This window comes from Carettochelys insculpta, chromosome 1 (assembly GCF_033958435.1).
Source record: "Carettochelys insculpta isolate YL-2023 chromosome 1, ASM3395843v1, whole genome shotgun sequence".
Lineage (NCBI taxonomy): Eukaryota > Metazoa > Chordata > Testudines > Carettochelyidae > Carettochelys > Carettochelys insculpta.
This window is the reverse complement of record NC_134137.1, coordinates 64073195-64085233: the sequence shown is the minus strand read 5'-3', so window position 1 is coordinate 64085233 and position 12039 is coordinate 64073195. Positions and strand designations below refer to the sequence as shown.

General features: G+C 39.0%; 1 protein-coding gene across 2 annotated transcripts in view; it reads left to right on the top strand.

Moving 5' to 3' along the window:
- LRCH1 (leucine rich repeats and calponin homology domain containing 1) overlaps positions 1-12039 on the top strand; it is a 201603-nt gene that overhangs the window by 179036 nt on the left and 10528 nt on the right. Inside the window, exon 19 of one of the 2 annotated variants that reach the window (XR_012644535.1) lies at positions 8156-8417. The exons of the other annotated variant lie outside the window; for it this stretch is intronic. The gene's annotated coding sequence lies outside the window, so the exon portion shown is untranslated. The remainder of the gene's footprint in view (positions 1-8155; positions 8418-12039) is intronic. 2 annotated transcript variants of the gene reach the window in all.

Genomic DNA, 12039 nt, shown 5'->3' with positions numbered 1-12039 from the left:
GATTTGTATGCAGTTTTGCATTGTTGGTTTGAATGAAACAGATGATGTTCAAAGGATGTGAGCTATCTGTCAGCGTAAACAAGATTAGTTTTGCAGGACCTGGTCTGTGCCTTGTGGTTGAGAAGGATCTGAGAGCTTTGCAAAATGAAGAAATCTCTTCCCTATACCCTGTAGTGAGCAGGCAGTGGCAACAATTTGTGAACCTAAGCAAGGATAATGCCATTCACTTAAGCAGAAACTACAAAATGACACTGTATGCCATACTAACAACTGAGCAATGCTATTTCTCAGTATCTCCTCTCACAGAGAGCCGTAGAATGACAAACATTTTCCCTCCTGGGCCTTATGCAAGCTTATCAATATGTGCTCTTGAATCTGTGGGTAAATATTAATAAGTACTTTAATTTCTTTTTCAGAATGTAGTACAATGCTTGTACAACATATTTTGTGGTCATAGTTCAGGCTAGTTACCCACACCCTTTACCCTAACAGTGCCTGGGTAGTTTTGGCTTTGCTTTCATACCACTTTTTCAACTTCAGTAAAGCCCTTGGCAGCTGTATTTCAACGGTAGAGCCAGTGCTACTGGCCTCTGCAATGCATTTTGTGAATGCAAAATGAAAGTTGATGAGTGTATCAGGCCTGGTGACTTTTTGAATCTTCCTAATGACACTTCTAAAGTAAAGATAGGAACTGGGTCTACACACACCCTACTTCAAAGTTAAACTTCAAAGTAGGGCACTACTCCATTCCCTGGAATGAAATAAGGGCTTTGAAGTTGGGCTCCCTACTGCGAAGTTAACTTTGAAGTAAGGGGAAAGTTGTGTAGACTCTCTGCTGGCTACTTGGATATAGTGCCTAACTTCAAAGTTAACTTCAAAGTTAGTTCCTAGTGTAGACGCACCCATATGGAGCCATATGAAATGGCCAGCTGTCTTGGCCTCAGTTACTCTTTCCATGGGCTGTAGACTGTATGTTCAACCAAAGATACCAGTGCACATTTCGAGGGTCATCCAGAGTCATTAGTTATTCCATTATTGAAAAACAAAACATTGATGTTTGACCACAAAACATTAGTTTATATTCTGTACCTAAAAATAGGTATGCTGTCATCATCAGACATTGGTGCCAACAGCTGTCATTGACCCTGGGGAAGGCGGGAGCGGGGGCCAACTCCATGCCGTGGAAAAGCAGGGAGCCCAAGAGCAGAAGGGGTGGTGCCAAGGGCAATCAGCATTCTGTGCTGCCTGCACCATGACACTGCTCTCTCCCACCCTTACAGCTGCACGCCACTGGAGCAACACTTCCGCAACATTCCTAAGGGGTATACAGCTCTGCCACTGCTGCTCTCAAAGTAGTGGCAGTGGCAGCCAGAGCAACTGCCCCCTTTGTACTCCCTCCTTCCCCTCAAACAGTGGGCCTTTCATTGGATGCCACATTACAGCACTTGGAATTAATATTAGTGGCATAACACTGTCATGTCACATTTAAACCTGCTGCCCTGCATGCGAAGGCTGCTGTGTCATCTAGGCCGCTTTCTTGGCAACTCTGATGCCTGCTGACCCACACCACAGAGTAGCATCTCTCCTATTATTCCAGTCATATTCACAGCTTTCTCGGGAGGAAAATGGATGAGCCGAGATGAGCTGAATGCTGTTTCAGTACAAGAGATACTCATAATGGTCCATTCCAGACATGGTTCAATAGTTCAGTGGAATAAGGTGGCGTGCAGTTTAGGGGTAATGCTGAAGGAACTCCAGAGCCATAAGCTTCGTGACTGACCTTGTGACAAGCATAGCATGAAGCTGCAGACATGCCATATGATTTGGAGGATGATAATTATACAGGAGGTTGAGTCCAGGGTTGTTGCTTTTCCAGGCTCCAGTTCATGGTGAAGGAATGTTGAGAGTCAGAAAAAGATTATTCAGATATCTTCCCAAGGTCCTCAAGCAAAGCAAAAGACATACAGCTTTTTAAATCAGTGGCTCTGAACCTCTCCTGATTACTGTACTCCTTCAGCGAATCTGATTTGTCTTGCAGATCCCTAGGCTTTACTTCACTTAAAAACTCCTTACTTATGAAACTGGACATAAACTGTGTGTCCCTGCACACTATTACTGAAAAAATTGCTTATTTTCTCAGTTTTATCATATATTTGAGTTAAGTCACTTGAAATATAAATATTGTACTTGCATTTCAGTGTACAGCACATAGAGGAGTATAACAAAGTAATTGTCTGAAATTTTAGTTTGTACTCACTTCACTGGTGCATTTATGTAGACTGTGGTAAAACAAGGCAAATATCTAGATGAATTGATGTATCCCCTTTAAGATCACTGTGCCACCCTCAGGCATACGTACGCCTCTGATTCAGAACCACCATTTTAAATTAATAAACAGAAAGAAGTCAGAGATGATCTTTTTGGGAAAAGCTTAGGCTTTTGCTTTGAAATTCATCTTTAAATATTGTTAATATGTATGAACACACTGTAGAGGTACTCCAGTCATCTGCGCATGACATGTAGCCTCTTGGGAGCACTCAGAGGTATAAGAACACATACAGGTGAGCAAATTTGGAAGATTTTTCTTGACACAGAGTAAAATATGTGCAAGACTTGATGTATAATATGATTATAGTATAATCACAGCAAGTGCAAAAGAGAGACGAGGGACAATAGAGGGGAAATCTAACGAATGCCTTTGATGTCTATACACTAATACAACAAATATGGGGAATATACTGGAAGAACTAAATATACTAGTGGATAATTACAACTGACATAATTGGAATCATACACAGTTAATAGGATATTTCACATGAGGGGAATATTGTCATGGGAAGCTACTAGACATGACTGGAATATTGACATAGAAAGCTACGAGAGCGTATTCAGGAAGAACAGACTGGGGAAAAAAGGGGAGGAGGTGTTGCCTTTAAGAGTCTATGGGTAAAGAGGGGTAAAAAATAGGGGTGATATCACAGTAGGGAGTCTCCTACAGACCACCTAACCCAAAATGAAAAAAGGTGAATTAGGCTTTTTCTCATCTGAAGAACTGGACTGGGAGGCAATGGGTGACTTTAACCAGACATCATCTGGAAAAAACAGCAAGGCACAGATTACCAATGAGTGGAGGGTGGGGTGGGAAATGAGTGCTGATATTGCTACCCTTAATTCTTTATTGACTCCAGAGCTGGGCATGTGGCCAGCAGCCGCCTTTTCCCAGCTGCCAAGCTCTCAAGGCAGTGTCACCTCCAAGAACAGACAAGAGATAAGGGTGGGAAAACCATATGTACTTTATAGCATAAGGGAGAAGTATACGAAAACCAAATTTAACATGAGAGACCCCATCAGGGTTTGCTATCAAGCTGGAAAGGCATTCTGAGTTGGGAGCCTTCCCGGGTCCAGTTCTGTTCAATATCTTATGAAATGATTTGGATAATGACGTAGAAGGCATGGTTGTAAGGTGTGTGGAAGATACCAAACTGGGAGGGGTGCAAGGTCTTTGGAGGACAATTTAGAATTCAAAATGATCTTGACAAACTGCAGAAATGATCTGAAATAAATAAGGTGACATTTAATAAAGACATGTGCAAAGTCCTACACTTACAAACTGGGAAATGAATGCATAAAGAGGAGTTCCAGTGGATCACAAACTAAAGTGTGAGTCAACAATACAAGACTGCTGCCAAAAAGAAAAGAAAAAAGAAAAAGCAAACCTCATTATGGGATATGTTATCAGGATTGTTGTAAAAAAGATACAAGAAATAATTCTTCCACAATGTCTGCATTGACAGGGCCTCAGCTTTGGCACCTTACTTTGGGGAGATGTGGACAAAGTAGAGAGACACCAGAGGAGAGCAACCAAAATGGTGAAAAAGTCTAGAAAACGTGATCTACAAGAAAAAAAATGAAAATATTAGGTTTTGTTTAATCTGGAAGAGAGAATACTGGTGGGGAAGGGGTGTATGAAGAACAGAAGATTATGGTTTAAATTCCAGCAAAAGAAATTTGTTAGATATTAGGAAAACTTTCCTAATTGTAAGAGTATTAAAGCTCTGCAAGAAGCTGCTTGCATGTTGTAGACTCTTCGTTATTGGAGGTTTTTAAGAAAAAGTTAGACAACACCTGGCAGGTGGCTATTGGAGTAAATGACCTGTTCAAATCCCATTGGCTATGTCTACACTACAGCGAATCCTTTGAAAGAAGTTTCTCTGGAAGATCTCTCCCAAAAAAACTTACTTTGAAAGTATGTGTCCACACACAAAAAAGCGGATAGTAAAAATCAATCTGCTCTTTCGATAGCAAGCATCCACACAACCCCCACTCTCCCAAAAGTATGGGCCACAGATTGAAAAATCTGGTGCCATGAAGACAGCTCTTTGAAAAAAGGAAGAATCATTTGGAAAAAGGTACTCTTCCTCCTCTGGGAGAGGAGGAGGGTGGCCAGAAAAAGTGCTGATTTAATATCAAAAAGACGCATTTTGTGTGTAAATGCTCTGTGGGATTTTTTTGAAAGAGCCCCAGATTTTTTGAAACAACTTGCTGCTGTAGACATAGCCATCCAGTCTTACATGTCTTGCTATACAAACAGCTGCATAATTAAATGTTCTTTTGGAATTGGTTGAATAAATATGCTCCAGAATGTAAGATGTCATTAATACAAACAGAGCTATATTAAGCCTAGAGTCTTTCCAACAGCAAAATAATCTTCAAAATGTGTAGTAAACATTAACCCAGGCAGAGTGGTTGTCAGTCTTCAGTGAATTTGAAACAGCAGCTTTGAGACAAGTATGAGCTGTGCCCATTAGTCTCAATGGGATGTTAACTCTGGCCCCCCTTGGGAAGGTAAATTGTTTACCATTTCACAGCTGAATCAAGCCATTGTGCTTTGCCATTAGTGAGGGAGATAGATAATGGAACAGAAGTCTATTGTTGTTAAAATTTTATCTTAGTAACCAACTTGTTAGCTATTTTCACTGCTACTGCTATATTTGTCCACCCTCCCCCATTTTCCATTCAAGCTTGTGTTCTGATTGCCTCACTAGAGTTTGTTCCAGAGACTTTCAAGTGAATGCAATTATATCAGGTATGGATTTTTCCCCACTGTGGTAGGCAATGTAGGATATTTGGACAACAGTTTGGATGCGAGTGGTACAGTATGCTGCAAAATCTTAACTCTTGAGTTTCCTAGGTAGGTATTGTATAGTATCTACACAAAAGTATGCATTCTTTCATGTAATTCTGAGTTCTTACCACTGAGATGTTATTTTTAGAAATTAAAATGTTGTGGGCTTGATTTTCAAGTTGTACACCTGATTTGTCTGTGTAATTTACTGCAGATGCATCTGATGAAAGGCACATACTTGTGCCTGCCAACAGCCAGTTACGTGATTAACCTTCCGTATCTATCTGCTCTATCAAAATATGTATTCTGTTTGCACAGGTTTGGCAGCTGCACGTACTTTAAACAAAAAAAATCATTGTAACTGAGACAGTGCCTGTGCTTAGATGTTTCGTTGTGACTAATAGTAAGTGTGCTTATACTGAGGAGAGAAGAATGTTTGAAGTTGTTGCTTATCCAAGCAGAATTTTTCTTCTTCTTTAATATTGTACTTGTTAGCTAGATGATTTTGTTTTTATGTTTTAGTTTCACATCAGAATAACTAAATTCCAATAACTCAGGTGGGAATTATGTATTTAGTTATTGAAAATATTCCTGTTCAAAAGCAGTAGGTGACATCTATAATATGAGAGATTTTTATCTGGAATCAGCAGGGGAAATGGTCAGTCGTGCCAGAAATATTTTTTAATTTGAGAAATATTTCTTTGCATATTCAGACACTTATAGAGCAAATAAATGTGCAGAATAGTCAGGCTTTTCTCAGATTTGGTCTGATTTCACCAATTTAAACATTAAGCAACAGTTCTTGTAGGAAATTCCCTTTGCGTGCTTAATGATTTCTGCATAGTTTCATTTTTTGAATGCTCTTCCATTGGCAAGTCTCCGGGCAGCAAACTCCTCACTGTCTGTAAAATTAGACTTATTGAAGAATGAAAGCTGCTGGCACTGACTCTCAAATTACTTCTTTCCAATCTGCTCCAAAGGTGTCTTTTCCATTCAAAATAAAAAGGCACTATCCTTCTTTATATCAGATTACCTGAATTTACCTTCAAAATATTTAGGGCAGGGGTTAAATTGGTTATGTTTTTGACAGTTATGAAATTAGTCTGTTTTACTCTGTTAGAAAGCTAATGCAATATTTATTAGTCTTTGGTAAAAATGTAATATTTCATATCTACATCAATGAGATTTTCGTTTTAACAGGTTTCTGTGCTCAAAACTGAGCATTTCAAGCTTACAATTCTATTAATTTTTTTTCCATCTTATGCTTTAATTCAGCTTTACGTACAAAATTTAGTGTTTTTAAACTCTGTGTGTATTGCACTTATTTCCCAAATTTGAGTAGTATACCTTTGAGAGTGATGATATATTTGAATTTGGAGGTAGAAGCACGCTTCTACTCTGAAAAGTGATTGTGTAAAAATGGCCACACTATCCCTAATCAGATCTTTTCTTTGTGTATATTCAATGTTGCGTTGATTTGCATGAGTAACAAAATTAAGTTTTTACCACTTTCTACTCCTGTTAAAGCCAGAGCCAACAATAGTAACAGAGAATGAGGTGAATTATCTTCTTCCTGGTAATATCATTGCCACTGTTGCTTACTGAGGCCTGGTCAACACACACAATTTAAGATGGCATTCCTACAGGTCTTAGGGGTTATGAAAAACCCACACCATTGAGTGACATAGCTCTGTGGACCTAACCTCCAGCGCAGAAGCAGCTAGGTCAACATAAGCGTGCTTCTGTCAGCCTAGGTTACCACTCATGTTGCTGCTTTCCATTGGTGAAGGCTTCATTTATGCTATGTACATATTTGTGTCACCACAGCTATGCTGGCATTGTCCCCATATGCAGACTTGGTCTCCATTCCAGTCACATAAGTGCAAACCCATTGAGATGATGGTGTCAGTGCAAATGAAGGCCCGAACTACCCCTTTATTACAGATGATGATTTGCAGAGAGGAAAGTTCCCAGCTTGACTTTATGGTCCCAAGTTGAAGTGCAGGCCTGTTGGTTGGTGGGGGGACCCCAAGCTATCTGTTAAAGAATTTGCTTTAGAAATGTTTGATATGTAATAACCCTGGATTCTCCAGGGCTAGTGTTGTAAACAGGCTTCCTTACAGAAATTCTGTGGAGTCATTTCTCACAGTAGAAGAGCTCTGATTCTTTTGAAAATGTGATAATTAATTAAGACTGTATTTTGAAGCTTTGAAGCATTACAATATCTTAAGCTTGCAGATTCTTCATGTTTTTTATTATATACTAGAATTATTTTCCTTTTAATAACTAAATATAGTTGGCCCAGAACAAGCTGGAATTTACTTATGAAATGAGGCTCTGTTTTTCCTACATCTAACATAACTTTTAAAAAGAAAATTAATGATGCTTTTACTTATGTGTATGCATTGTATGAATAGCCTAGGTTCACATATTTTTAATTTTAAAATTGTAAATAAATTTGAGCTTTAAATTCCTCAGCTTGGAAATTTTATTAAACTATTCATTATCATTTAACATCTGTCTCTTTCAATTTTCATCCCAGAGTACCCACTGAAGTAAAAGATTTAATGAACAGATTTTAGGGTGCATGTGATGTTAGGTGAACAATTGCCTATATATTTATAACAATAGATTTTTAGTACATTTTCCTGAGATTTCAGTATCATGGTTTTTCTCAGCTGCTAAGAGAACTTTCTTGCTTTTGTAGGGGCCTCTCCTTGCGAAATCTGAATGCAGTTAGTCCCATTTAAGTGATTGAATGGGACTATGTGTATAAAGTTTTGCAGGATTGAACCCTTAGCATGCATCATCTGTTTGCACTAGTATTTGGATGTTGTTTGATAGTTTAAGTATTTAGAGGAAACAAAAGATGGTGCAACTAGTAAATTAAGAGACCTTGAAAGAAACAATATATTCCTACCTATTGATGCTGGTAATAGAATATTTTGATAGTGTATCCAACTCTCTCTCTTTGTATTTTTAATTTTATGCACTGTTTTTTTCTGTTCTAATGGCTGCCCTTCGGGATAGGCTGACCTCTGCTCTCCGTATGACATCCTGCAGTCGGATATTCGTCACATTCGAAAGACTGTTGACTCTCTGCTGGCCCTCGGGGAGAAAACCCCACAATCAACCTCTTCTGCCTTTCGCTCCTGGGATCTGATAGGCTTTTGTGTTTTCCACATACTTTTTATAGTCTTGATGTACATAACTTATCACTGGAATGCGCTAACAGCGTAACCTGTTTGCATGTGCACACAAACTTTCTGCTTTTTCTCTGACACATTTACAGGTACCTTGATTTCCTTCTTTTATCTCACCAACTTCCACCCCCTGTAACCTCTCTATATTAGTTGCTTGACTAGGGGTAGGAGAAACTCAAATTTCCCAAATCCTAGATTAAATACCTACATGCATCTTGATTTTCAGTTTGATTCGTTCCACCCTGCCTGGGTTGCATAGCTGTTTACAGCTGTTTACTGCAGCTATACCAGCTTGGGCTCTGGTCTTGTCAGATCTTACAAACTAAGCAGCCTTGGGCCTGGCCAGTCTTTGGAGATGAGACTCCAGGGAAGACCCAGGTGCTGAAGGAAGTGATGCTGGCAATTCAGAAGATAGCAGTATTCTCTTGGAGTGAACACCAGTTTTCCAGAATGTGTTATATTTGTTAGGGGTGCCATCTTTCAAATGAAGAATAAACACCAGAGTCCTTAAGATCAGTAAATCCCTCAGATCACTGGTTGCAAGTGTGTTTGCTCTGGTATTTTGGTTACAATGTCCCTTGCTAAATGTTTCTCTATTTTCTTTTGGAAACAGTAATCTCTTTCTCTGCCATACTGTGTAGTGCTGCTGTGCATTTTTAAATGCATGCCACGTTCCCTGCCATATGACAAAGAACTCAGAATTTGTTAGGGAACTTGTGGCTTCTCAGAATGAGTGTAATGGAAGTAACATGGTACAGAGAGTAGGGTATCTGAGTGGGTAATGGTGGACCCAAGTTTTATTGCTCAAGACTCAAGTTTTATTGTTTTATTGCCATTGATTCTTTCTGAGATGTTGGGCAACTGACATAATCTTGTCTGCTTCATCCTTCGTACAAATGGGGATAGTAATGTTCTGTAACATATATGAAATGACTTCTTTAACTATCTAAACAGACGCTTATTTAGTTAAACGGTGAGAAGTCCTGTGGCACCTTATGGATGAACAGATATTTTGGAGCATAAGCTTTCGTGGGCAAAGACCCGCTTCATCAGATGCAACATAGTGGAGATTCCATTGCTTTTGATGTTGTGTCTTTGCCCACGAAAGCTTATGCTCCAAAATATCTGTTAGTCTATAAGGTGCTACAGGACTTGTGTTGTTTTTCCAGATACAGACTAACACAGCTAACCCTCTGAGTCTTATTTTTCCCTTCACTTTGAGATCTACAGGTGAAAAGCTAAATATTGCATATTATGAAATGTAAACATGAATTATGTCACTAAAATATCAGTTTAGGTAACCCAAGAATATCAGTTCCCTGCATGCCTAAATATTTTCATTTCTTACCTCGGAATTCCACTAGGAATCAAGGAATCTATTAAATCAATCTCTTTACTAGTGTTACACAATCCCTGTCCCCATGTTATTTACATGAATGTTTTTGAGCGTATGTTGAACATTAAAAAATCAGGTGGAGGAACTTGTTGCTACCAGCCCACAGTATTAATCCTAATGTTATATATTTCTGTCTGTGGCAGATATTTTAAGTGCCCTGTATTAGATGGTTAGAGTATTCAACATCTCCCATCTATTAGAAAGTAGTGGAGCAGTTGTTTCAGGGTTGTGGCTTGAGCTTCATGTGTTCTCATTGATTTCTCAGTCTGAGCACTACATATGAGAGCTGAAGTGCTGTTCAAGAGGTGTGTCAGAATTAAAGCTATTGTACCATTGCAGCTTTCCCCAATTCCCAATCATAATGGTAAACTCTCAAACGTGTCCAAAAACTTGACTACATACACTAGAAACTCACCCATTCTACATCTAGTACAGTATAGATATACATCGCCAAAGTCATTTAGAACAGCATGACAAGATAAAATAGGTATTGAATATTATTTAATCTTTAAACTGCTTGCAGGTTTTACCCAAAAATTCTAAGCCACTCATGCAGACATTTTAGTATGCTTCTCAGTTAATTTACCTTTGTGATCTCCAGATGTGCTTCTTCACCTGACTTCTAGAAAGTGAGTGAACTTAATTGCTCTGCAGTTTCTTTCAGCTGTTGAACAGAATGACCATAACTAATTATTGCTAATGTTTCTGTCTGATACAGTGTTCACTTTTGGTCTCAAGACTTACCATGTTAAGTAAACACATTCCTCATGTAGGGTGCTGAGAAAAAAATAAATTCTCATATTCCCATAAACAATGGGAAAGTTATAACACGAGAGTCAAAGAGGAACATTACAAGAGCTTTTCTGTTGCTATGGACTTGAAATCAGACCATACTGTGAAGGAAGGCTTTAGGCTGTGTAATTGTAACTGAGGGTACATCTAGACTACGCAGAAGATCGACCAGGTCAGGGACGATCTTCTGGAATTCAGTTTTGAGTGCCTTATAGAGCTGCACAAAATCGAACTATCTGGGGTTGGGCAAAGGACCCCTGCACTCCTCAATATTGTGAGGAATAAGAGAGGTCGGCAGGAGATTTTCTCCCATTGACCTCCCTCTGTGAAGACAGCCAGGTAAGTCGATTGCAGATAGTTGATTCTAGCTATGCAATTGCCATAGCTAGAATAGCTTATATACAATTGGCTTACCTACCTTAGGGCCAGCTATATGCTAAAGTGGCCAATCAATCCAACAACATTGCTCAGAGATATGAAAAATCTACACCTCTTAGTGAAATAGCTAAGTCCTAGACCCTAATATAGTCTATGTGAGGTTGACAAAAGAATTTTTCCCTTGATTTAGCTATTGCCTCAAGGGGAAAGGATTAACTGCAGTCACCTCAGAACATCTTCCATCACTGTAGTGAGTGTATACACTTATATGCATTACAGAAATGCAGGTGCAGCATTTCAAATGAAGACATAGCCTACATTGTTATTCTCCAAACATTAATTTGTTACACCTGCAATACCACACTCCTTTTCCCACAATTGTTAAAAATGTTATAATATATTGTTTATACATTTGATCCCATGTGTTAGGGCTGAGTCAAATATGCCTTCAGCTTCTGCATACCAAAGACTGTAATGTTTCTTTGGATTGTAAATCTCAACGTAATGCAAAAGTGAAATAGAACTGCCCACCTTTCTCTTACAAGGCAGGTATCTCCAACCTGGGATGAAGAATATAGAATGAAAATTAGATTGAGTGCTCTCTGATAAATTTAGAAGTCTCTCCCTGCACTATTCCTCATAATATTGGGACTCAAAATACCCACAACTCCACCTGTTGCAAATTATAGCAGTTCCCCACCCCAGGGGGTATCCTCCATACTCAGAGTTCATCTACATAGACTTGGTGCACTCTGCTGTTTAGCCAGTAGCTCTGTTTGTTTGCTCACTGCCACTTGTGGCTGAATGTCTGCCTCGTTTGTTAAAAATAGTGTGTACTGTGATATGCCCCCTATTCCATTTACCACTTGTGATTTCATATCTGCTCCTTCTACATGTTCTCCCCATTGATTCCAGGGGTGACAGAATGCTAATTGGGAAATTTCAAAGCTCATTGTAATCTGTTCCCAGTGTCCAGCCACTTGTATGATCTGCATGTTTGTACAATGCCCAGCATTATTGGGCTTTGATTCTGATTATGTCATCTGGTCTGTACTTCCCTACAAATCATAGTAATTGCTTAATTTAACATACAATTACAATCCAATACATATGTTTTGTTTTTTCTGGCAAGCCAACAATTTGTA